Source organism: Rhinopithecus roxellana, chromosome 4, assembly GCF_007565055.1.
Source record: "Rhinopithecus roxellana isolate Shanxi Qingling chromosome 4, ASM756505v1, whole genome shotgun sequence".
In the NCBI taxonomy this organism is placed as follows: Eukaryota; Metazoa; Chordata; class Mammalia; order Primates; family Cercopithecidae; genus Rhinopithecus; species Rhinopithecus roxellana.
In genome coordinates this window covers 105130155-105154520 of record NC_044552.1, presented here as the reverse complement: position 1 = coordinate 105154520, position 24366 = coordinate 105130155, and the positions used below count along the sequence as shown (strand labels likewise).

At 43.7% G+C, this 24366-nt stretch overlaps 1 protein-coding gene and 1 pseudogene across 1 annotated transcript in view; both read right to left on the bottom strand.

Moving 5' to 3' along the window:
• SASH1 (SAM and SH3 domain containing 1) overlaps window positions 1-22287 on the bottom strand; it is a 287239-nt gene extending 264952 nt beyond the window's left edge. Inside the window, exon 1 of the mRNA XM_030928910.1 lies at window positions 22214-22287. The gene's annotated coding sequence lies outside the window, so the exon portion shown is untranslated. The remainder of the gene's footprint in view (window positions 1-22213) is intronic.
• LOC115897145 lies at window positions 15433-15566 on the bottom strand (annotated as a pseudogene).
• Window positions 22288-24366: the final 2079 nt, after the last annotated feature.

Genomic DNA, 24366 nt, shown 5'->3' with positions numbered 1-24366 from the left:
AGGTAAGGTGGCTCATGCCTGTAATTCCAGTGCTTTGAGAAGCTGAGGAAGGAGGGAGCTTTGGTGGATCCCAGGAATTCAGGACCAGTCAGGCAAATGGTGAAACCCTGTCTCTAAAAAACAAAACAAAACAAGTAGCCAGGCATGGGGGCATATGTCCATAATCCCAGCTACTCTGGAGGTTGAGGCAGGAGGATCGCTTGAGCAGGGGCAGTTGAGGCTGCAGTGAACCATGATTTGCACCACTGCACTCCAGCCTGGGCAACAGAGCAATACCTTCTCAAAAAAAAAAAAAAAAAAAAAAAAAAAAAAAAGAAGAAAAACATGACATGGAAGAAGGCAGGCATAAAGAAAAGATGCCTTTTATCTCTTTCATAAAACATAATGAAAATTCTAAGGACTTTTTCTTTTTTTCTCTCTCTCTTTTTTTGAGACAGGATCTCGCTCTGTTACCCAGGTTGGAGTGCAGTGGCGCGATCTTGGCTCACTGCAAACTCTGCCTCCTGGGTTCATGCCATTCTCCTGCCTCAGCCTCCCGAGTAGCTGGGACTACAGTTGACCGCCACCATGACCGGCTAATTTTTTGTATTTTTAATACAGATGGGGTTTCACCGTGTTAGCCAGGATGGTCTAGATCTCCTGGCCTCATGATCTGCCTGCCTCGGCCTCCCATAGTACTGGGATTACAGGCGTGAGCCACTGCGCCCGGCCAAGAACCTTTTTATTAATTCCTAGTTCTCAACTGGGAGAGAGAAGAGAAATTTTCCTCATATATTTGGGAATCAAAGACATAAGGCTAAAGGGTGTTGGTTGTAATCACTGATAAGAACTAAATATGTCATTAACACCGAGATTTCCCTCACGGAAGGCTGGGCACAGTGGCTCACGCCTGTAATCCCAGCACTTTATGAGGCCGAGGTGGGCAGATCAACTGAGGGCAGGAGTTTGAGACCAGCTTGGCCAACATCGTGAAACCTGGTCTCTACTAGGAATAAAAAAATTAACTGGGCGTGATGGCACATGCCTGTAATCCCAGCTACTCAGGAGGCTGAGGCAGGAGTATCGCTTGAACCTGGGAGGCAGAGGTTGCAGTGAGCTGAGATTATGCCACGGCACTCCAGCCTGGGCAACAGAGTGAGACTCTGTCTCAAAACAAAAATAAAAACAAAAACAAAAAACCAAAAAACATTTTCCTCACAGAACTCATGGCTGTCATTTGTGTTCACAGTGGCTATACAACATGTGTATGCTGTCAGGGTACAAATGCAATCACTCTCTGGTTATTTATCAAAGGGGACCGCATCCCCTTCCCCTGTTCCTCAACACACAAAGCTCATTGCACTTCTTTTTAGATTCCTGTGTTTCAAATGTTCTCCAAGTCCAACAGCCTTATCAGTAACAATTGTCTATGTCTCTAAGGTTAATCGGGCTTAAAAAGAAACCTTTGCCTAAAAGCCAGCTCCAACTTACTTTTCCGTGGCAGAGGCATTGGTTACCGTGAAGATCTCTGTTGTTCCCTGACCAGACAAATCCACCAGAGATGCCTGAGGGGCAGACCCTTCCTCTGACCACTTCACTGCCTTTTACCCCAAAGTCAACAGGAAAGGAAAGTAGTGACAAAAATGAGGTTAGAGGCTGTAGGCTGGAGATCGTGAGGCATTTGAAGTTAGGTAGGCTCACGCCTTTCCACAGGAAGGGAGCAATGGGGTGTTGGCAGCAAGTGTGCCATTCTCCCCACCCTGAGTCAACACTGGCCATCCCTCCCTTCTCTTTTCTTGCCTTCCATCAACTCAAAGTATAAAATGCTTCTCAGTTATGGATTGTGAGGTGACCTGGGCTGGGAATGAAAACAAACCATCCCTTGAAACTGATGTTGTATTTTAGTGCTTTGTTTTGTTTTGTTTTTGCACACTAAAAAAGAAAAAGGGATCCTAGCTACTCGGGAGGCTGAGGCAGGAGAATTGCTTGAACCTGGGAGGCAGAGGTTGTGGTGAGCCAAGATCATGCCATTGCACTCCGGCCTGGGCAACAAGAGCGAAACTCCGTAACAAAAAAAAAAAAAGGAAAAGGGCACAGGCATGCCTGAATTGTGCACCGTGTGGGATTCAGCTGTCTCCACTTTACTGCCTCTCTAGTAACCTAAAGGGTAGGAGGTGAAATCTCTCTGGCCAGTCTTGTCTGGTAACGAGGGTTTGATGTCAATAATTTGGGTGACATGCGGTGTTCACATTTAGAAACACAGACACTGGGGCTAGCTGCTGAAAACCAGGTTGGAAGTGTCAATCTAATTACTACCAGGACATTTTTCTGATCTTAGAGTGGCCTCAGCCTGGAAAGAGTGTGTGTGTGTGTGTGTGTGTGTGTGTGTGTGTGTGTGTGTGTGTGTGTATTCCGTGTGTGTCTGTGATGGCTCTAGTGATGGCGTGGTGTTTGCTGAGGTGTAGGAAATGATAGAAGTCACATATTCTTGAAGTCAGGAATAGCAAGCAAGGACCATACATGTGGTAGATAAGAAGTAAAGCAGTGGCAGGATTGTTTATGTTGAGAGGTGGCTTCCTGGTTCATGTACAGATGCATAGATAGTTCAACCCCTTCCTTTGGTTTATTTCTGCATTTTAAATTATATTGAATTTTAGATAGTTGATTTTTACAGACATCTGGGGGCTGTTTCTTTTCAAATCTACATCTTTGGAGACAGCCTGTGTTTCTGCCACTGTCACAGGGTTGCGCTGATTCCTGTGATGCCTCTACTGTAGGAGACGGTAATGAGGGCTCATCGCACAGGCGAATCCCAGGGCTGCTCTGTCATTTACTCTGATTTCTCTAAGTGATTGAAAAGCACACTTGACATACACTCCCTCTTCAGAGATCAAGTTATAATTAAATCCAGGGAAACTCTCTGACAGCTGGGGCCTGGGGGTTTTGAGCTTGGTGCTTATTCTTGCAAAAGCCGACAGCTATAGCTTATGTCCCACTGCCACATGCACGGCCATTTAGGGCGATGATGAAACATCTTTTCTGTCTGCAGTTTATTTTGTTTGGTGAGAACGAAAGCCCACCAGAAAAGTGGACTTGCTTTGAATACAGATGTAAGCATTTCTTACAAAACTCAAGCTCTACTTTTTCCAGAGAGGACTACAGGTTAGTTCCATACTGTGCCAACAAACTAGAAACCATCACTAAGCAGCTAAGAAGAGGGAAGCACAAATGGCTTGGGAGATGGGAGATGTCTGGGAGGATGCCAGTGTGCACTCAGATTTAACAGCTTCATCAAAGGGAATGTGTTAAATGCTCATTAACTAAATTTACAAACGATCCCCAACTGGGAGGTGTTGCAAACAACAGAGAAATACCACACACACACACACACACACACTGATTACAGGCATGTACACACACATACATAGAGCAGAAAGTGAAGTGTGAAGTAACAATCTGCTCAAAAAACAGACCCAAAATAAAATAATCTTAAATACAGACGTTCAAAGAGAGCATTAGAATAGATTTAATGCAGAATTGAGGCAGCAGCTCAACAGCAGCAAGTTGCCATCTCTGATGGATGTTACTGGGGAGACAGACTGTGGCCATGGTGGCAGGGGGTGTGACCATCCTCAAAGGATCCTGGAAAAGATGCGACACACACCTCAAGGGAGAGAGACCGGGGCGACTGGACAACAAGACTGAAGAACACTGAATGTTAACATGCTGACAGATTCTAAATATTTGTTACTAAAATCCTTAATTTTCCAAGGTGTAGGGACTTGGCCCAGAGGACATTGAATCCTGATAGTAGAGGAAAGAGCACATTGGCTCACAGCAGCACCCAATAATTGCCCCACTGATCCTCAAGAAACCATCATTAGGAACTGACTTCTTGGGGTATTGTCCTGGGTATTGCCCAAGCATCTGGAGGAAGGAGAGCATTCTGGAGCTGAAGTCTCCTCCTGATGCCATCAGAGACCTGGGGCAAGAACAGCACCTCCACTCACGTCTCATCCCTCAAATCTGACCCTCCGGACTCCACCCATAGGCTCCTAGAGCAGTACACTGTGGTCTGACGAAGTGCATGGAGAGGGTGCAGGGTGGTATGGAAGCCTGGGTGATGGGACCTCCGGGCTGTGGTTCTGCCTCTGCTGCTAAACATTCATGTGAGTGCATGGTTGAGTCTCTGGACCGCTCTGGGTTGCAGTTCCCTAAGTAGCTTAGGGATTTGTTATGGGCTGATTTGTGTCCCATCCCCCCAAATTTATATGCTGCAATCCTACTCCCCAGGACCTCAGAATATGACTGTAATTGGAGACAGAATTTTAAAAGAGGTTATTAAGTTAAAATGAGTCACTAGGGTGGGCTCTAATCCAGTATGATTGGTGTCCTTCTAGAAGAGGGGGTTAGGACACAGACACACACAGAGACGGCTATGGGAAGACACTGGAAGAAGACAGCAAGCCTCAAGCCAAGGAGAGAGGCCTCCGGAGACACCAATCCTGTGGACACCTTCATCTCTGACACTTGGATCTCCAACTTCAAGCCTCTGGGACAGTGAAAAAACTAATTTCTGTTGTTTAAGCTCCCCACTCCGACACCCCAGTTTGTGATTCTCTGTTATAGCAGCCCTAGGCAAACTAATACAGATTTTTTTTTGTTTTTGTTTTTTGAGATGGAGTCAAGCTCTGTCACCCAGGCTGGAATGCAGTGGCATTATCTTGGCTCACTGCAACCTCTGCCTCCCAGGTTCAAGTGATTCTCCTGCCTCCGCTGCCTGAGTAGCTGGGACTACAGGAATATGCCACCACGCCCAGCTAATGGAATTCTTTTAAAAATTATTTGATTTTATTTTTTTAGAGACAAAGTCTTCTGTGTTGCCCAGGTTGGAGTGCAGTGGCATGATCTAATACAGGACTCTTAATGGAGGATCCACGAATCAACTTCAGGGAGGTGTCAAATTGCTTGATGTTTGTAAAAATTTTATGTGGATGTGCATGTGGGCACTTTTTAGAGAAAGGTACATTCTTTAGAGGAGAATCATAATTTTAGAGACGCTCCTAATAAAAGAAACATCCATTGACTATTACTAAATTATTGCTAAAGTTCCTTATACAACTAAACTTCAATCTTTAATGTTTATAATTCCTTTAATTTTCAACCCATGCAAGCAACCAGAGACTTCAGTAATACAGAAAGAATCTGAGGCACCTGCTCATTGTAGATCACCAAATCTATAATTCAGACATCTTACTACCTTAATTATGTGTTTGCATTGAAAACTGTTGGCACTTCCCTTCTTATTTGGTTAGAACATAGTGAAATAAATCCAGGGTTGCAGGACTGATGTATGCTCAGAGCATTACACTTTTCACTTGAAAAGTAAAGAAAGGGGAGAAACATCTTCTATGGGAATTACCTGTAGGAAACCCTACTCAAAGATCTGATCAATGTCTGTTGTAGAACCTAAGGAAAATTGTGGAAAAGAGAGAGAGGAAAAAAAACAAAACAGCCTGTCACTGCTTCAGGAAAAACAGCAAGGGCAGCATTAATACTGGACAAAACCTGTAAAGTGTTCTCTAGCTACTATCCTAGAAAGTGGCATTCCCTGGGTGCCCAATAGCCAGAGGCCACTCTGTAAAGTAATGTTCTATCCTTGGAGGATGCTAGATGCTTATCTTGGTTAACCCACACCACAACCATAGCAAGGAGATAGGACCTCTTTTCCAGGGATACAAACAGGACCTCTTTTCCAGGGAAACAAGCAAGTATTGGAGGTTGGACTCCAGGCCAGGCAGCCCTACCTCAAACCAGAGTCTTTCTACGGGGCTCAACATTTCTATCGGAAGCCTCCCTCCCTTTCTGTTGTTCTCTCTTATTCTCTAACAGGAAGATCATATATCCTTGAACTTCTGCTCCTTTAAATAATCCAAAGAACACAAATGCAGAATAATGGCTACCTTTGGAGTTGAGAGAGGGGGCGTGGATGTGGGAGAGGTCCGGAGTGGCATTAGCTGTGGAGGTAAGATGTTATCTTAAGCCAGATAATGGGTAATGGGCACATACTTGTTGGTTTGTTCATTTTGCTTGAAAAAGTATTCAATATTAAACAAAATTTTCAAAATCTGCCTTTAAAAACATTTATTTGGCCTTAAAAATGTTCATACCCTTTGGCCAAGGAGTGCCATTTCTACTGGGACTCCATTGGGAGAAAATTATCTGAAATGAGGACAAAGATTTATTTGCCATAAGTTCATTATAGCATTTAAATTTGAAAATCTTGAAATAACATTAAAAGTCCAGGAAGAAAAGAGAGAAGAATCAAATAGACGCAATAAAAATGAGAAAGAGGATATCACCACCGACCCCACAGAAATACAAACTACCATCAGAGAATACTATAAACACCTCTATGCAAATAAACTAGAAGACCTAGAAGAAATGGATCATTTCCTGGACACTTACACTCTCCCAAGACTAAGCCAGGAAGAAGTTGAATCCCTGAATAGACCAATAGCAGGCTCTGAAATTGAGGCAATAATTAATAGCCTACCAACCAAAAAAAGTCCAGAACCAGACGGATTCACAGCCGAATTCTACCAGAAGTACAAGGAGGAGTTGGTATCATTCCTTCTGAACTATTCCAATCAATAGAAAAGGAGGGAATCCTCCCTAACTCATTTTACGAGGCCAACATCATCCTGATACGAAAGCCTGACAGAGATACAACAAAAAAAGATAATTTTAGACCAATATCCCTGATGAACATCGATACAAAAATCTTCAATAAAATACTGGCAAACCGAATCCAGGAGCACATCAAAAAGCTTATCCAGCATTATCAAGTGGGCTTCATCCCTGGGATGCAAGGCTGGTTCAACATTCGCAAATCAATAAATGTAATCCAGCATATAAACAGAACCAAAGACAAAAACCACATGATTATCTCAATAGATGCAGAAAAGGCTTTTGACAAAATTCAAAGCTAAAAACTCTCAATAAATTTGGTATTGGTAGAACGTATCTCAAAATAATAAGAGCTATTTATGACAAACCCACAGCCAGTATCATACTGAATGGGCAAAAACTGGAAGCATTCCCTTTGAAAACTGGCACAAGACAGGGATGCCCTCTCTCACCACTCCTATTCAACATAGTGTTGGAAGTTCTGGTTAGGGCAATCAGGCAAGAGAAAGAAATCAAGGGTATTCAGTTAGGAAAAGAAGAAGTCAAATTGTCTCTGTTTGCAGATGACATGATTGTATATTTAGAAAACTCCATCATCTCAGCCCAAAATCTCCTTAAGCCGATAAGCAACTTCAGCAAAGTCTCAGGATACAAAATCAATGTGCAAAAATCACAAGTACTCTTATACACCAGTAACAGACAAACAGAGAGCCAAATCATGAATGAACTCCCATTCACAATAGCTTCAAAGAGAATAAAATACCTAGGAAGCCAACTTACAAGGGATGTAAAGGACCTCTTCAAGGAGAACTACAAACCACTGCTCAGTGAAATAAAAGAAGACACAACAAATGGAAGAACATACCATGCTCATGGATAGGAAGAATCAATATTGTGAAAATGGCCATACTGCTCAAGGTAATTTATAGATTCAATGCCATCCCCATTAAGCTACAATTCTTCACAGAATTGGAAAAAACTGCTTTAAAGTTCATATGGAACCAAAAAAGAGCCCACATTGCCAAGACAATCCTAAGCCAAAAGAACAAAGCTGGAGGCATCATGCTACCTGACTTCAAACTATACTACAAGGCTACAGTAACCAAAACAGCATGGTACTGGTACCAAAACAGAGATATAGACCAATGGAACAGAACAGAGCCCTCAGAAATAATACCACACATCTACAGCCATCTGATCTTTGACAAACCTGAGAGAAACAAGAAATGGGGAAAGGATTCCCTATTTAATACATGGTGCTGGGAAAATTGGCTAGCCATAAGTAGAAAGCTGAAACTAGATCCTTTCCTTACTCCTTATACGAAAATTAATTCACAATGGATTAGAGACTTAAATGTTAGACCTAAAACCATAAAAACCCTAGAAGAAAACCTAGGCAATACCATTCAGGACATAGGCATGGGTAAGGGCTTCATGTCTAAAACACCAAAAGCAACAGCAACAAAAGCCAAAACTGACAAATGGGATCTAATTAAACTAAAAGCTTCTGCACAGCAAAAGAGACTACCATCAGAGTGAACAGGCAACCTACAGAATGGGAGAAAATTTTTGCAATCTACTCATCTGACAAAGGGCTAATATCTGGAACCTATAAAGAACTCAATCAAATTTACAAGAAAAAAAGAAACCACCCCATCAAAAAGTGGGCAAAGGATATGAACAGACACTTCTCAAAAGAAGACATTCATACAGCCAACAGACACATGAAAAAATGCTCATCATCACTGGCCATCAGAGAAATGCAAATCAAAACCACAATGAGATACCATCTCACACCAGTTAGAATGGCAATCATTAAAAAATCAGGAAACAACAGGTGCTGGAGAGGATGTGGAGAAATAGGAACACTCTTACACTGTTGGTGGGACTGTAAACTAGTTCAACCATTGTGGAAAACAGTGTGGCGATTCCTCAAGGACCTAGAACTAGAAATAACATTTGACCCAGCCATCCTATTATTGGGGATATACCCAAAGGATTATAAGTCACGCTGCTATAAAGATATATGCACACGTATGTTTATAGTGGCACTATTCACAATAGCAAAGACTTGGAATAAACTCAAATGTCCATCAGTGACAGACTGGATTAAGAAAATGTGGCAAATATACACCATGGAATACTATGCAGCCATGAAAAAGGATGAGTTCGTGTCCTTTGTAGGGACATGGATGCAGCTGGAAACCATCATTCTCAGCAAACAAAACCAAATACCGCATGTTCTCACTCGTAGGTGGGAACTGAACAATGAGATCACTTGGACACAGGAAGGGGATCATCACACTCCGGGTCCTATTGTGGGAGGGGGGAGGGATAGCATTAGGAGATATACCTAATGTAAATGACTAGTTAATGGGTGCAGCACACCAACATGGCCCATGTATACCTATGTAACAAACCTGCACGTTGTGGACATGTACCTAGAACTTAAAGTATAAAAAAAAAAAAAACCACCACCACCAACAAAAAAAACATTAAAAGTCCAACAAAGAAGAATGATTGGGCAAATTAAGCTACTTCTATGAGTTGGAATATTATACAGACTTCAAAACAAGATGCTCTCAAAGAGTTTGTAATGGTTCGAGGAAATTCATTTGATAAGATTTTAAGTGGAAAATTAGGATATGAAATTGTGTATAAAATAAGACTTCAAAACTCTGGAAAATACTCTGAAACAAGACTAACAGGAAACAAAGCAATGGGTGCCCCTGGATTAGGTTATGCAATTATGGTTATTTTGCTTATAAATTTTAACTTTCATACAGTAGAGAATGTATTACTTTATTGTTTTGAGATGGAGTCTTACTCTGTCACCCAGGCTGGAGTGCAATAGCACGATCTCAGCTCACTCCATCCTCTGCCTCCTGGGTTCAAGCGATTCTCATGCCTGAGCCTCCTGAGTAGCTGGGACTACAGGTGTGTGCCACCATGCCTGGCTAATTTTTGTATTTTCAATAGAGACGGGGTTTCACTATGTTGGCCAGGCTGGTCTCGAACTCCTGACTTCAGATAGTCTGGCTGCCTCGGCCTCCCAAATTGCTGGGATTACAGGTGTGAGCCACCATGCCTGGCCATGTATTACTTTCATATAATAAAAAAATTATAAAATTTACTCTGCCTATTAGTTCTTGTAATTGAAAATCTTCGGGTAGGTTCCTATAGTGGTCTTTGGAATGATTTTATCCTTAGCCTGAAGTGGATAATGTGCTATTCCTGCTAACGAACTATAGCTAACTCACAGGGTAAGGGAAGGCATTTTGGAATTTCTGATTCCTCCTGGTTATTGCACTTTAAAAAAGTTACATATAAATGATATTCCCCGTAAACAATTCAGTGTGTTCCTGTGTTGCTCCATGTACTGCAAGACCAGATGTAGATCAGGAAAGCTCTTCACTGGCTTAGTATGAGAGCCAGGTAGACAGATACACACAAGTGGCGAATACTCATTTTTTTTTCTTTTTCTTTTTCTTTCTTTTTTTTTTTTTTTTTTTTTGAGACGGAGTCTCGCTCTGTCGCCCAGGCTGGAGTGCAGTGGCCGGATCTCAGCTCACTGCAAGCTCCACCTCCGGGGTTTACGCCATTCTCCTGCCTCAGCCTCCCGAGTAGCTGGGACTACAGGCGCCCGCCACCTCGCCCGGCTAGTTTTTTGTATTTTTTTTAGTAGAGTCGGGGTTTCACCGTGTTAGCCAGGATGGTCTCGATCTCCTGACCTCGTGATCCGCCCGTCTCGGCCTCCCAAAGTGCTGGGATTACAGGCTTGAGTCACCGCGCCCGGCCTTCTTTTTCTTTTTTTTAGATGGAGTCTCGCTCTTCACCCAGGCTGGAGTGCAGTGGTGCGATTCGGCTCCCTGCAACTTCCGCCTCTCAGGTTCAAATGATTCTCCTGCCTCAGCCTCCTAAATAGCTAAGATTACAGGCGTATGCCACCACGCCCAGTTAATTTTTTGTATTTTTAGTAGAGATGGGGGTTTCACCGTGTTAGCCACGATGGTCTCTATCTCTGACCTCAGGTGATCCACCTGCCTTGGCCTCCCAAAGTGCTGGGATTACAGGCATGAGCCACCACGCCCAGCCGGAATACTCTTGTTCTTCCTATGACCATGTGCTGTGATGCTGTGTGGTTTCTGTCACGTACACAACAGAGGCACACTTATGCACACACCTCCTACCTCCCTGCCTACATTCTACCCAGCCTGACTGCTCTGGAAGGAAGGTATGTAGCAGGGGTCTGGGGGCCTCTGGGGCAGCTGTCTCAAGACTGAAGTGGCTGCAGGGGAGGTGGAGGAGAGAAGGAGGAAGGAGCTGACTTGCAATCATCTCTTTCTGCTTTGTCCCTGTCCTCTTCATTTGGTGCACTCAGCTATACCGGAGGACAGGATGTAACTAGTTTGACCAGCTGCTGATGTTTCCGAAGAAGGAAGAGGTCTAATACCCTCCGAAGAAGGAATCTTCTAATATTACTTCACTGCAAGCACATTCTAAGCTTTCTGGCAGGGAGTCCCCAGATGAAATTGGGAAACAGTTAGCTTGGGATCGCTTCAGGTCTCCTCCTTGGGATATGTTGACGTATTCTTGACTCCAGGTGCTCTCTGGATACACCCTTAGGTGTGTCTTCTCTGGCAGACAAAGGAGTTGTGCTTAGAACCAGTGGCTGCAGCTCAGTTCTGACGACAGGGAGCAATGAGCTTGGGGAGGTGGACTAGGGTTGGGCTGTAGATTGGTGAAAGGATACCGCATCTAAAACAAAATAACCTAACACTATATTCTGCCTCTAACCCCCAATTTTCCTTCTTCTCTCCTCCTAATACAGTGATTGTGTTAGTTAGGTTCCTCTGACACTTTGATTCCCCAAGACAGAATTAGAAATGCATAAGATCTCCTGAGGCTGGGCGCGGTGGCTCACATCTGTAACCCCAGCACTTTGGGAGGCCAAGGCGGGGGGATCACAAGGTCAGGAGTTCAAGACCAGCCTGGGCAACACAGTGAAATCCCGTCTCTACTAAAAATACAAAAATTAGCTGGGCGTGGTGGCAGGCACCTGTAATCCCAGCTACTTGGGAGGCTGAGGCAAGAGAATTGCTTGAAGCTGGGAGGCGGAGGTTGCAGTGAGCCAAGATCAGGCCACTGCACTCCAGCCTGGGCGACAGAGTGAGACTCAGTCTCAAAAAAAAAAAAAAAAAAAATCTGGGCAGGATGCCTGTGAAAGATGGAGCCTGAGAAGGAGAGCAGCAAGGGAGGAGGTTGAATGGGAAGAGCTTTAGCCTTCAGTGTAGTCCCAAGAAATTCACTGCCAGGCCCATGGGAGATCCAGAGTAAAGACTGCCTATTGGAGAAGTCCTGCACTTTGCAGGAATGGCCACGCCAGTTTCCTGCCCCGCTCAGCCATTGGCTGACAGTAGCCCAGGGGCGGGGACCTTTCTGTGAAGATAGCTTGGGTCCTGAAGTGGGGATACTTCCCTCAAGATGGTCCTTCAAGAGGAGGTCTTTGTGGTCCACCTCCATGGCCACCACAGTTATATTCTAATTTATGGTTTCATTTATACCAGTGCTGACATGATTGTGTACTATAGTCACATTTCTTTTCTCATTATTTTTTCTTTCTTGGAGTTTTCTTTTTTCTTTCTTTTTTTTAAATTTTTTTTTGAGACGGAGTCTCGCTCTGTCACCCAGGCTGGAGTGCAGTGGCGCATCTCGGCTCACTGCAAGCTCTGCCTCCCGGGTTCACGGCATTCTCCTGCCTCAGCCTCCCGAGTAGCTGGGACTACAGGCGCCCACCACCACACCCGGCTAATTTTTTTTTGTATTTTTAGTAGAGACCGGGTTTCACCATGTTAGCCAGGATGGTCTCGATCTCCTGACTTCATGACCCGCCTGCCTCGGCCTCCCAAAGTGCTGGGATTACAGGTGTGAGCGACCATGCCCGGCCTGGAGTTTTCTTTTTAAAATTTGGTCACTTCTCTATGTCCCCGTCCATTACTCTCCTCCAAGCAATGACAGAACCATGACACACCTCATGGGAGACTGAAGTTGTCAAGCTCATGAATCGGTCCCATTTCTTCCTTCTTTGAGACATGCCGCCTGGAGCCCCGTTTGACTTGGTTGTGCTTTGCACATCCCCTTGTTTTAGTGGAGCATGTCCTCCAGGAGCTTGCAGGTAAGGGGTGTAGGTGATATAAATGCTTTGACTCCTTCTATGTTTCCAGTCCATCTGACCCTTAATGGAGGGTTCTAGGTCGGAAATCGTTTGCCCTCAGAATCTGCAGTCTGTTGTTTCCTGGATGCTAGTGTTCCTGTTGAAAAGTCAGCCAGGTGGGGTGACTCACACCTGTAATCCCAGCACTTTGGGAGGCCAAGGCAGGAGGATCACTTGAGGTCAGGAGATCCAGACCAGCCTGGCCAACATGGTGAAACCCTGTCTCTACTAAAAATGCAAAACAAAAACAAAAAATAACCAGGCATGGTGGGTGCCTGTAATTCCAGCTACTTGGGAGGCTGAGGCAGGAGAATTGCTTGAACCCGGGAGGCGGAGGTGCAGTGAGCTGAGATCATGACACTGCATTCCAGCCTGGGTGACAGAGCAAGACTCTGTCTCAAAACAAAACAACAAAACAAAACAAAACAACACTCTCCTATTTAACCCTACTCTTCTGAAATTTCACAGTGATGTGCCTTATTCTCTGTGCTAGTACTAGGTCTTTTTCTCTCTTTCTCTCTCTCTGCCTCTTTTGTTGTTGTTGTGAGACAAAGTCTTACCCTGTCACTCAGGCTGGAGTGCAGTGGTGCCATCATGGCTCACCATGGCCTCGACCACCCAGGCTCAAGCGAATCTCCTGCCGCAGCCTCCTGAGTAGCCGGGACTATAGACATGTGCAACCACACTCAGCTAATTTTTTCTTTTTATAGACACGAGGTCTCTCTATTTCCCAAGCTGATCTCGAACTCCTGGGCTCAAACAATCCTAGGGATGGGTACAGTGGCTCACCCCTGTGAGAGTCCTTAGATCCTCTTTTGATCTATTTGTTCATCAAGGTAATAAAGGACTACCATGGATTGAACACTTAGTATGTGCCACATAATGTACTTTCTACTCAGTATGTCTCATTTCACCTTCACAGAATCCCTGCAAGGTAAGTGTTACTATATCCATTTGTGGACTGTGGCTCAGAAGCTTTTCCCAAGACACTGAACTCTGACAGGTGAATAACTGCCAAGTGGTGGAGGTTGGCCTGCAGTGGACATCAGTCTGAGTTCCAAGCTGACTGCTCTTTCCAGGGCAACCACCCAGAGGCGGGTCCTAGTGTTAGGTGATGGCAGGACTTGCATGTCAAGTGCTTCATGGGAGGATGTAAGTTCCATGGGGCTGAGATCTTGGCTGGTCTGTTCACTACCATCAACCAAGTATAAGAACAATCCTTGCCGTGTTGAAAATACACAATCCTTTTTTTTTTTTTTTTTTAAATATCGGGGGGAATATTGAGGGGGAATGTTGGGGGAGTGTTGTAGGGGGAGGATTTTTTTTTTTTTTATTTGAGACAGGGTCTCACTGTCACCCAGGCTGGAGTGCAGTGGCGTGATCTTGGCTTACTGCAGCCTCTGTCTCCCAGGTTCAAGCAATTCTCCTGTCTCAGCCTCCCGAGTAACTGGGACTACAGGCACCGCCACTATGCCCAGCTAATTTTTGTCTTTTTAGTAGAGACGGGGTTTCATCATGTTGGCCAAGTTGGCCTCAAACTCCTGGCCTCAAGTGATCTGCCTACCTCGGCCTCCCAAAGTGCTAGGATTACAGGTGTGAGCCACCACTCCTGACAATCAGTACTTTTTAAAAGGATGATGAATGGATGGATAGATGAACATAATTTCATGTAATTCCCAGAGCAACTCAGTCACAACTCTAATTTATCCTTTTGTAAAAGGTTAGAAAGCAAATCCCAGCATTCTGGGATTTTTGTTTCCCAGCGAATTGCTCTTTCTAGGAAGTGTTTTTGTGTAATCTTAGAATTACCCTTGATGATAACCCATGCTACCCCATGGCAACCAGAACCTGATGGGATAGCTGAGTTGGCTTGGCCAAGTGATTGAACACTTATTCAACAAAATATTATTGAGTGAGTGTCCACTGCATGTTAGGCACTAGGCTGGGATATTTACATTCATTAAATCTCATATTATCCTCACAATAGCCCTGCCAAGTAGCCAGGTGGCTTAAAAACAGTTTCTTAAAGATTCATTTGCTCGGTTGGGTGCAGTGCCTCACACCTGTAATCCTAGCACTTTGGGAGGCCAAGGCGGGTGGATTGCCTGAGCTCAGGAGTTCAAGACCAGCCTGGGCAACATGGTGAAACCTGTTTCTACTAAAATACAAAAAATTAGCCGGGCATGGCAGCGCGCACCTGTAGTCCCAGCTACTTGGGAGGCTGAGGTAGGAGACGTGCTTGAACTCAGGAGATGGAGGTTGCAGTGAGCTGAGATCGCACTACTGCACTCCAGCCTGGGCAACAGAGCGAGACTCTGTCTCCATTAAAAAAAAAAAAAAAAAGATTCATTTGCTCAATGAAGAGTTTGCTTAAAATTCAACCTCCAGACATTTGAGAGTCTAGGTTTCATTTTAGTGTTCTATATTTTCTTGGCATTTGGGAGCAGTTTAATGATGAAAATAATTAGTTCCTCCAAGGGCATATCTAACTTAATTTAGTGTTTGTATTACGTATTTATTGCACTTGCAGATTTTTTAAACTATTTAAAAAATATATGGAACATTTCACAAATTTGCACATCATCCTTGCACAGGGGCCATGCTAGTGTTTAGTATATGTGCTGCTGAAGTGAGCCCAGAATTTTCTTTTTTCTAATGATGGGATTGTTTTGTCTACTTGAAAGTGCCTTGTTCTATTTAACCTACTTTTGCATAGTTAAGCTCTTTTTAGTCAGTTTATGTAAGACCTTTTATTCAGAATTTAAATTAAATTAAAAGTAAATTAAATTAAAATTAAAATTTAATTTAATTCAGTATTTATTTCGAGGACATGTGAAAAGACCTAAAAACGCTCCAAAGGAAATAGAATTTTGCATGAATGAGTTTTTAGGTAAGATGTTCCCCAGCCAGGCTGTAATGAGAAAAAAGGAATGGAGACCAAGATGTGGGCAGACACTTAATAAGCCTCTCCCGGCCGGGTGCGGTGGCTCACGGCTGTAATCCCAGCACTTTGGGAGGCCGAGGCTGGTGGATCACCTGAAGTCAGGAGTTTGAGACCAGCCTGGTCAACATGGTGAAACCCTGTCTCTATTAAAAATACAAAAAATTAGCCGGGCATGGTGGTGGGTGCCTATAATGCTACTCAAGAGGCTGAGGCAGGAGAATTGCTTGAACCCGGGAGGCAGAGGTTGCAGTGAGCCGAGATTATGCACTGCACTCCAGCCTGGGTGACAGAGCGAGACTCTATCTCAAAAAACAAAACAAAAAACAAAACAAACAAAAACAAAAACAAAAACAAAACAAGACCGGGTGCGGTGGCTGATGCCTGTAATCCCAGCACTTCGGGAGGGTGAGGCAGGCGAATCACGAGGTCAGGAGTTTGAGACCACCCTGGCCAATATGGTGAAACCCCATCTCTACTAAAAATACAAAAATTAACTGCATGTGGTGGTGCATGCCTATAGTCCCAGCTACTCAGGAGGCTGAGGCAGAAGAATCGCTTGAACCTGGGAGGCGGAGCTTGCAGTGAGCTGAGATCACGCCACTGTACTACACAGCCTGGGCGACAGAGTGAAACTGTCTCAAAACACAAAACAAAACAAAACCCTGCATATTTTTTCTCTTTTAAAAGAAGGTCAAAATAGACGGTTCTTAAAAATAAAGCACAATTGTCTTTATTTTCATATTTGGAAAACTATTGGAGTGTCAACATAATAATGTCTGCAAACTTTCAGAAAAAATTTTTGTAGAATTTCCTGGACATTACCTGGAAAAAGGATAATGTCCTTCTGATGCTGCAGTGTTATATGGGAGGCTGAGATCAACTCACTTCTGCCCTATGTCTGTCCCCAGAGAGTCTGACCGGTGACCCTGGGTCCAGCTTTTCCTGGCACTCTCAGCAGAAGCAGCTGGCTGGTCTGAGCACAGTGAACCCAATGTCTCTCCATGCCATACAATTCTACCATTCTAACTTCTCAGGTGGTAGCATGGCATTTTGGAACGTATATCCGTGGGAATGTCCACCAGGCTGGACTTTACTGTGCTGTTGACTGTAGTGGCCGCATTGACCACCTGATCCATGCCAGGAGCCACCTCCATTGCAGGTGCATTTCTGCATGATGGTTGTCATTTTGATTAAGAGTGCAAGGCTCTGGAGGCAGACTCTATGTGTTCAAATATTGGCTCTCATATATCCTAGTTATAGGATTATTCATGTGTCCCCTTTCTTTATCAGTAAAATAGGGATTTTTATGCATCTACCACACAGTGTTGTTGTGAGGATTAAATAAGTTAATATTTCTAAAGAGCTTAGAACAGTGCCTGGCACATAGTAAATGGTATGTAAGTTTTAGTAATGTATAATTATCATCATTATTATTTTTTTTTAGAGATGAGGGTCTTGCTATGTTGCCCAGGCTTGTCTCTAACTCCTGGCTTCAAGTGATCCTCCTGCCTCAGCCTCCCAAGTAGCTTGGATTACAGGTGCAAGACACCGTGTCAGGCTACCAAGATTGTTTATGTGAAGTACTTGGAACTACACAAGGCACTTCTTGGGTAAAAAATGCACAGGAGTGCACTCGCAGGTGTATATATTTAAATGAACAATTGCTTCTTCTATGATCCTGGAAGTGTAATTTACCAGTGGTGCAGTTTCTCCTCTCCCTCTCCCTTTGCTACTACCTGCCCTCAGCTTTCTCATCGTCCTCTCCCTTTTTCCTTTGCATGTACTTTGTTCTCTCTTCCTCCATCCTAGCTTACTTTTTCTTTCTCATACTTACAAATCAACTGGGCGCTGTTCCTCTTTTCTCTTACTCTTCTAAGTTTTATTTTATTTTAGTCACTGAAGTGATCTGAGAAGTGGCTGTAAAAAGGTGACACCAGCCTATTGACATGCTGCCTCAAACTGAAGGGGGTGAGTCGCAAAAGGAGAGAGTCCAAGGTTGGACAGAAGAGACGCAAGTTCCTTCTGGCTTCAGAGTTCTCTGTCCACCATTTCAAATTTAGATTCATATTTTATTAACATTTATCTTTAACTTTGTATGGCTTAAGCACTAGGCTAGGGCTTTTAGATGGATTATTATTTAATCCTTACAACTCCTTAAAGGCAGGTATTACTCTCATCTTACAAATGAAGAAGAAAAGCAAAAATGGAGAGATAATCAACTTATCCAAGGCCACACAACTGGAAATCAGAGAGCCAATGTTGGTGCGTATACACGCTAACTCTAAGTTCCAGTCTCTTCCCACTACTCATAATTCCTCCCACACAAAAAAGTGGAAGTAGGCTAGGCACAGTGGCTCATGCCGGAAATCCCAACACTTTGAGAGGCTGAGGCAGGAGGATTGCTTACGATCAGGAGTTTGAGATAAGCCTGGGCAACATGGTGAAACCCTGTCTCTACAAATAATAAAAAATCAGCTGGTTTGTGATCGTGCCTGGCTGTAGTCCCTGCAACATGGGAGGCTATGGCAGGAGGATTGCTTTAGCCTAGGAGTTCAAGGCTACCATGGGCCATGATCATGCCACTGCACTCCAGCTTGGGTGACAGAGTGAGACCACATGCCCCAAAATAATTGCAATATAATGTGATTAATATAAATACCTAGCGGTACTTATAAGATCTTATGGAAATGCAAGTGAGGTAGGGAGGGGAATTTCTAATATTTCCTAGGCAGATTTTTGAACTGGGGTCCTTGGAATTTTGGAAGGTCAGTGGAGGAACCACTTGAAGTTGTCTGCAAAATTTTCTTAGAGGAGTTTGTGGCCAAGGGAGTAGAGAGGTAGAAGTTTGACCAGGGGCATCAGAGAGTGTTAACTGTGTGAATGTTTGAGCTGATCAAGAGTTTGCAAGGAATTAGAAGAGGAATAAGACAGTCTAGGCAAAAGAAGCCACAAGTGGAAAAGTACATGCAAATAATTTTCTTGGACTTCAGCCTAGGTTACCATTCAAGGAAGCAGCAGGAGACAAAGCACCTAGAATAGGTGGTTAGGGTCCAGACCAAGAAACAAATGATGTTCAGGGCCAAGAATGAATTCTCAAGGATATTAAAAATGCTCTCGAGAACATTATTACAGTTCATTGTAAAATGTATTCTCCAATGCCATTAAACAGTATGATGGAAGTTCTTTCTTCCCTTTTCCAGATGCTTGTAGCAAAGTCTCTGTATTTTAGGATAAATTTGCATTCAGGAATAGAGCTGAGAGCCTAACCTTGTTTCTGGGGGATAATGTGTTCTGAATTCTAAACAATGGCTTACAAAACTTCTGAAGAGCCATGAATTCTGTGAATTGGCATGGTGGTACCACCCATTGGTGCCTTGGCGGTAGGTCATTGAATCCCTGGTGTCCAAATATGGGGCTGTAAATTAGAGGAGGGGTAGGGCAAGAGGATATTGCCCTAAATGAAGATATGCTGAGTTTGTTACCGGAAAAGAGGCAGAGAGATTTCGGATCTGGATTTTCGAGGTAACAGTAAATTTATAATCCAGGTATCACTGTGGAAGTCTCTGCCATGCTGATTTTATTTTATCCCCAAACTTCTGAGGTTGATAACTTAATTAGGTAGATTAACTAGGTTAGTTAAAATAAGATATATAAGCAATCATCTCCCACAAAGGAAGCTTGTCTGAACTGGAATTGTTTCTATAGATTTCAAGGCTCATTCGCTTGTCTCCTTAGGACAGAAACGATATTCCTAAGGCTGATAATTCCCCTTTCTGTCTCAGTTGATCAATACATCATTTTGCATCCTCAGCACAAAAACCCAAATGTGCTTGCTTCCTTTTCTAAAAGAAAGCCTCTGTCTTGCTGGGATTAAGAGGGCATAGTCCCATGACATAGTTTGCAGTCAAATTTTGGCACCTGAAAAAACCTTCCCTCTTTAAAGAACTGCGGGCAACCAGTCAAGAGGGACCAGAGTTTTGGCATTTGGACTGAAAACATTACCTGCCAATTGGGCTGCTCTAAACGTATTGTTTCCGAAACCAGGGGAAGCGCATGTAACAAGAGGAGGCTTTGTTCTGTTGAACATTTTTGATGAGCCCATCTGCCCCAAGTTGAAGGGAGAACCTGCCAGCCGTGTCTGTTCACTTTCTCCCATTTACCAGCCTCCCTTGGCCTCCTGAATACCCTCTAGGGCATGACTGCTACCTCTAACAACTCATATTTCAGATATTTTTTGCTTTGTTCATCCCATGACCGTGGAATTCTATGTTTCATACACAGTTGCTTTGACTGGCAGTCTAACATTTTTCTCTCAATGACCCAGTCTCTCCTTCTGGTTGCAATCCTACCAAGACAGCGAGGAGAAATTTGCCCAAGCAAAGCCTCACTAGGCTAAATGCCCACACTGACGTTTCTTCTAGAGTTCCCTTCCCTAATTCTACTTTCATTCAACAAGTATTGATTGGGCACCAACAGTACCAGGCACTGTTCTCAGCTCCTCAGAGACAGTAGTGAGCAAAGCAGCCTTCTAGAAGCCCATCTGAGAGGCCTCAACTCACCAAAGCCCAGACCAGAAGCAGAGAAGGGACAGGAGGGGCCCTCAGGCCAGGCTGGGGCTCAGCACCCATGCATCAAGTGGTTGGGCTCTCAGACTCTACCTCGTGGCCTCTGTACTCTTTAATTATTTGTTATGAACAAATCTACCTACCTATCTGTCTGTCTGTCTATCTATCTATCTATCTATCTATCTATCTATCTATCTATCATCTATCCATCTATCTATCTATCTATCTATCTATCTATCTATCTATCTATCTATCCATCCATCCATCTATCTAGCTATCCGTCTATTTTTTTTTCTTAAGAGACAGGGTCAGGCTGGGCACAGTGGCTCATGCCTGTAATCCCAGCAGTTTGAGAGGCCAAGGCAGGCGGATCACCTGGGGTCAGGAGTTCAAGACCAGCCTGGCCAACATGGTGAAACCCTGTATCCATGAAAAATACAAAAATCAGCCGGGCATGGGGGTGGGTGCCTGTAATCCCAGCTACTCAGGAGGCCAAGGCAGGAGAATCGCTTGAACCCGGGAGGCAGAGGTTGCAGTGAGCTGAGATCGCACACAGCACTCCAGCCTGGATGACAGAGGGAGACTCCATCTCAAAAAAAAAAAAAAAAAACAAACTTTACAAAGGAAGAAGAAAAGCAGAGACAAGAGAGACAAGATCTCACTCTGTCACCAAGGCTAGGGTGTGGTGGTGTGATCATAGTTTACTGCAGCTCAGAACTGCTGGGCTCAAGAGATCCTCCTGCCTCAGCCTCCCAAGTAACTGAGACTACAGTTGCATGCCACCATGCCCAGCTAATTTTTGTAATTTTTGTAGACAGTGTTTCGCCATGTTGCCCAGCCTGGTCTCCAATTCCTGGGCTCAAGGAACCTTCCTATCCTGGCCTCCCAAAGTTCTGGGATTACAGGCATAAGCCCCCACATTCAGCCCAAATCTAACCCCCCCCCCCCTTTTTTTTTTGAGACGGAGTCTTGCTCTGTCGCCCGGGCTGGAGTGCAGTGGCCGGATCTCAGCTCACTGCAAGCTCCGCCTCCCGGGTTCACGCCATTCTCCGGGCTCAGCCTCCCCAGTAGCTGGGACTACAGGCGCCCGCAACCGCGCCCGGCTAATTTTTTGTATTTTTAGTAGAGACAGGGTTTCACCGTGGTCTTGATCTCCTGACCTTGTGATCTGCCCGCCTTGGCCTCCCAAAGTGCTGGGATTACAAGCGTGAGCCACCGCGCCCGGCCTAAACCCCTTTTTTAATTAAAAAGGAAAAGAACTTCACAATCTGTAGAATATGATTTCCACAGAGAAGATGAAGACGGAAACAAAGTTGTTCAGCAACCTGAGAAGAAAACTCCTTCAGTAGAATATTAGGTGCTAAATGGTTAATCGGATGGTCCCGATCCCCTGGGGGTTGCAATATGAAGTACATCGTTACATCCTTCATTCTTAGCGTGTGTGCAAATCTTTAAAAAAGTTTTCATAGATAAGCAGAGGCTGGAAAAGCTCTGGTCTTTAACAGGAAAAACTTTTCTTGGCTTACAAAACCTTTTTTAGAGTCTTGGGGGAAAATAAATATCTACATAATTATATAAATATATCTTATATAGAATGATAAGTCACAAAAATGGCAAAGCCTGGTGAAGGAATTCTGAAGCAGTCGCTGCCTAGCCCCCTCGGAATTTTGATGGATTCATCAGTAGCACTGAAAATCCCTAGATACTGACAGTTACTTTATACCTGTTTCCCACAATAGTCCTTTCCTGAATATACCAGTCTAAATGTCAGAAGGACACCTAAAAACAGTCTTAAAATTTGAAAACAGACAGCCTACATACCCTGCAATCTTGTTCCTCCATGAAGTGAGCTGCTGGCCATACGTTCAAATGGTCTCTGACTTCCTCTCTGACTCAGATCGCATGAATCCGCAGCACTGATGTAAGGCTCTAAATGGGAATCTGTTTTCAATTCAGGGCAGATGTGGGACACTCTCACAGCCCTAGGGATTATCAACTTTAAAACAAATCGCCTTCAGGACGATAAGAGAGGCAGTAACTGCTTCCTGAGGCCTCACTGGGGTCCCTTCCAAATGCTTAACATATAACACAATAACTATGACACAAAAGCAAGTTTTGTTCTTTGGGTTCTCAGACTTTAAAATGAAGCTTGCAAATGCCCCTCAGAAACAAAGCTTGAAAATATATCTCAGAACATTTAAATAGAAATCCAGATATTTTAGTAACTAACATACAACAGTGATCCAAATGCCCCTTTCTCCCCGCCCCTACGAAACTCTCAGCCGGTGTTTGGCTCATTGCGTATAGTTTTTCCACAAATTGAATTCGAATTGTTCTGGTTCAGAGTTTTCTTGGCTCAAGAAAAGGAAGGGAGGACTATTCCAAGACTTCCACAGAGAAACATCCAGAAATCCATTTAACACGGTAAGTTTAATGTTCTAGGATTAGCGTTCATGCATGGACTCTACGTCTCAGAATGTCCTCTGTTCTGAGAACACTTTGTAGAGTTGGCTGATTTGCTAGGCTTCAAACTCTGAAACACCTTCGCTGGGGCTTAATCTAGTTTAACCTGATTTGATAACCCTGAAAAAAAGTTACAAAAACATGAATTTTGAAGACATCTAAAGGAAACATACAAATATTTCCTTTTTAATAAAATAAAACAAAAGTTTTATAGAGTCTTAAAAAAAGTTGTTATTAAAAGTTAATGTGCATGGCATTTCCCTACACAAATAAGTTTAGGTGTTGGTAACATCAGTGAATAGTCAGAGGATAGTCACATTAAGTACATATTCTTGGAAAACACAGTCTATTCTTTAAGATTAATACTGTGAGTGTGACATAACAGAGTTACATGGTAAAGCATCAAGTCACTAAGGAACATTAGTGCTAGTATTTCTCCTATCTTCATGGGGAAAAATAAATTAAACTTCCTGTAGCTTAGGAATGTGCTAACATAACCATTAGGCAGCGGTAGAAGTGGTATTAGGAGTTGTGGATGAGCCGAGCACGGTGGCTCACACCTGTAATCCCAGCACTTTGGGAGGCCGAGGCAGGTGGATCACCTGAGGTCAGGAGTTCGAGACCAGCCTGACCAACATGGTGAAACCCTGTCTCTGCTAAAAATAGAAAATTTAGCCAGGTGTGGTGGCGGGCACCTGTAATCCTGGCTACTTGGGAGGCTGAGACAGGAGAACCACTTGAACCCAGGAGTGGGAGGTTGCAGTGAGCCAAGATCGTGCCACTGCACTCCAGCGTGGACAACAAGAGTGACACTCTGTCTCAAAAAAAAAAAAAAGTTGTGAATGAGATGTCCAGAGACCCATGCACAGAGACCTGTCCCTAGATTTCTCTTTAACTGAGTGGCCTCAGACACGCCGTTGCGCAGGCTACCATTTCCTTATTTGTAAAGTGGCTGAGTTAGGTAGAAGATATCTAAAATTCAAACCTCTAATATCAGTGATGGCGTATTAGCCAAGAACTGGCAAAACAGAAGGTAAGAGCCTTTTTGTTTCATTTTGTTCAAAAATAATCACTAACTGCCACTAGTTTGACATCTCAGACAAATTTTTGTTTCCACTTTGGAGCATATATCTACAATTCTGGCTGATAAGGCAAGTTTTAGCCAAGAAATGGGATCTGAAGGGTCAAGAAACCCACTACCTTATGTAAATTAGATGCCTAGATTTTTAAGGGGATTGACAGGTTTTTAGGGAAACAATCACCAAAGGCATAACTCCCCAATTTTAATTCGGTTCATGGGTGTCAGTAATGCACTTACTTAGCAATTAGGATCAGTTCAGTACAGAAAAACTTTAAAAATATTGAAGTGAGTAAGGAAAAGCACACATTGCTAGCGAGCAGTGGGTGGTTTTGATAGCTGGCAGGTAAGGTGAGGGATACCCGGGGTGGAGGATAGCGTGGTTTGGTAAAAGAGCACCGGCTTATGAGTCAGGAGACCCAAGATCTAGTTC